The 2,982-nt window shown below is 42.5% G+C and overlaps 1 long non-coding RNA gene across 1 annotated transcript; it reads left to right on the top strand.

Annotated features, from left to right (window-relative positions):
* The first annotated feature begins 495 nt into the window (after positions 1 to 495).
* Positions 496 to 2,782, top strand: LOC120037103. The gene is made up of 2 exons (XR_005474763.1): positions 496 to 1,121; positions 1,402 to 2,782. It is a non-coding gene; the product is annotated as an uncharacterized LOC120037103 (long non-coding RNA).
* Positions 2,783 to 2,982: the final 200 nt, after the last annotated feature.

The raw sequence follows: 2,982 nt of genomic DNA, 5'->3' as shown, positions 1-2,982 counted from the left end.
CATGGCTAACCACTGTTTCTTAACACGATGCCCATGGCTAACCACTGTTTCTTAACACGATACCCATGGCTAGCCACTGTTTCTTAACACGATACCCATGGCTAGCCACTGTTGCTTAACACGATAACCATGGCTAACCACTGTTTCTTAACACGATACCCATGGCTAGCCACTGTTGCTTAACACGATAACCATGGCTAACCACTGTTTCTTAACACGATACCCATGGCTAGCCACTGTTTCTTAACACGATACCCATGGCTAGCCACTGTTGCTTAACACGATACCCATGGCTAGCCACTGTTTCTTAACACGATACCCATGGCTAGCCACTGTTTCTTAACACGATACCCATGGCTAGCCACTGTTTCTTAACACGATACCCATGGCTAGCCACTGTTTCTTAACACGATACCCATGGCTAGCCACTGTTGCTTAACACGATATCCATGGCTGGCCACTGTTTCTTAACACGATACCCATGGCTAACCACTGTTTCTTAACACGATATCCATGGCTAGCCACTGTTTCTTAACACGATACCCATGGCTAGCCACTGTTTCTTAACACGATACCCATGGCTAGCCACTGTTTCTTAACACGATACCCATGGCTAGCCACTGTTGCTTAACACGATACCCATGGCTAGCCACTGTTTCTTAACACGATACCCATGGCTAGCCACTGTTTCTTAACACGATACCCATGGCTAGCCACTGTTTCTTAACACGATACCCATGGCTAGCCACTGTTTCTTAACACGATACCCATGGCTAGCCACTGTTTCTTAACACGATACCCATGGCTAGCCACTGTTTCTTAACACGATACCCATGGCTAGCCACTGTTTCTTAACACGATACCCATGGCTAGCCACTGTTTCTTAACACGATACCCATGGCTAGCCACTGTTTCTTAACACGATACCCATGGCTAGCCACTGTTTCTTAACACGATACCCAGGGCTAATTTGTATCTAACTATTGTTGTGTCTCTGTGTTTCAGATCTTCTATGACCTGGTCAGGCAAATCAACAGGAAAACCCCAGTACCTGGGAAGACACGCAAAAAGTCCAACTGTCAGCTCCTCTAATACACAGCTGCTCTGTCGCACTGAGTCAGGTGAGAACCACTTGTAGGAGTCAGAATGCCACTGCCTAATTGAAAAGACAGTTGTAGGCATTTGGCTGCGGCCTTCTTGTCTTAAAACCGAGGAATATCTCGAGCAAGAACTTCTGCCTCTCATATTAAGAGACATCATATGGTGCAGTTAGAAGTGTCATTAATGTCTCTATACCTCTCTCTCTCTCTGTCTCTCTCTCTCTCTCTCTCTCTCTCTCTCTCTCGCTCTCTACCCACCTTCTCTCTCTCTCTACCCACCTTCTCTCTCTCTCCCTCTCAGGTCTGATTTGCTGCTGTCTCTCTCAGCAGTGCCAGCATTCCGACGTTACTAAAACCTAACATGGAATGGACTTTCCTGTGTGGTGACGCCCCTTTAACAACAACCAACCAACCAACCAACCAACAAACCAACGGATTCAAAGCTACAATACATCAGTTTTTACACACAGATTAACCATTATCACTTTCCAGTGTCACGAGAACAAGATTTCTACTTACAAATATATATATTCTAACTGTATGCAACTGAAATGGAAAAATTAAGGTCAGAAAATAAAGTAAATTTAATAAATAAAATTGGTAAATCAGTCAAAATGAATCAAAATAAAATCCCGATCCCTACACACAGTGTTATTGCTAACGGAGACAGTAGCCGTAGAAACGGATGTCTAACCAGAATGTGCACGTTGCCATGGTGAGTAGCTACAACGATGCGGTATTTATAAGCACCTCTATATTAGCCAGAGAAAAAAGTCCCAAAGAGCATCTATATAGTCCGGTTCATACAGCTAACTTGCTCCTGTGGTTTATTTTCTAACTTTTTATTTGTACCTTTTTATATTTTCCTTCGATCATTCAACATCATTTTTCTGTCTTTTTATTTCTTTTTAAATGACTAGTTTTGTCTCTACTGAGAGATGCTATACTGCGACAGCTATTGCTATGAGTTTTATTTGAGGAGTAAACCTGTGGATACAACAGTGATTATTATTATTATATGTGAGTTTTATTTGAGGAGTAAACCTGTGGATACAAAAGTGATTATTATTATTATTATGTGTAAAAAGAAAAAAAAAGTATGGTGTTTTTTCAGTAACTATCATATTGTCTTTTAGCCTGATGATGTTGCCTTCAAATAGGTTTTTTTTTGTTCTGGAGAATCCAACTATGATCCAATCATCTTTCTTTCTGGAGAATCCAACTATGATCCAATCATCCTTCTATGTCATGCCTGGGTTTCCTTGTGTGCGTCTGAAATGGCACCCGAGTGTACTACATTTGACCAGAGCCCAATGGGTGTCCCTATTGGTTTCCCTATAGGCCCTGGTCAAAAGTAGTACACTATATAGGGAACTAGGGTGCAATTTTGGAGGCAGCCCTTGTGTTGTTTACAAAGATGTTTGTACAGTGGGGTTTTTCAATTGGGGTTGTGGTCAAAGAGGGACTGGACATTTTAACAAGCTACCAAACTTCTGAGACACCAATGGCCAGACGTGACTGGGCGATCCTCATCATGTTTTTTTTTACTTTATCCTTCCAAGGCCGTCTCTCATTGGTTGGTTTGTCCAGTTAGCCAATCCCCTCTCATGGAATCTGCGATCTACAACAGGAAGTATAGATTTTTAATACAAAAAAAATAAAGAACAACATGTCATTGGTGATGTCATTCTCCACACTTCTGTTGTTGTAGAGCAACGTTTCTCAAACTAGGTCCTGGGGACCCCAAGAGGGACACCTTTTGGCACTGCACAGCTGATTCAAATAATCAAGCTTGATGATTATTTGAGTAATCTGTGTAGTGCTAGGGCAAAAACCAAAACATGCACCCAGGGGGGGGGGGGGGGCCCAGGACCGAGTTTGG

This window comes from Salvelinus namaycush, unplaced genomic scaffold (assembly GCF_016432855.1).
Source record: "Salvelinus namaycush isolate Seneca unplaced genomic scaffold, SaNama_1.0 Scaffold1565, whole genome shotgun sequence".
NCBI lineage: Eukaryota > Metazoa > Chordata > Actinopteri > Salmoniformes > Salmonidae > Salvelinus > Salvelinus namaycush.
The sequence above is the reverse complement of the archived record's forward strand: the minus strand, read 5'-3'. Positions and strand labels throughout refer to the sequence as shown.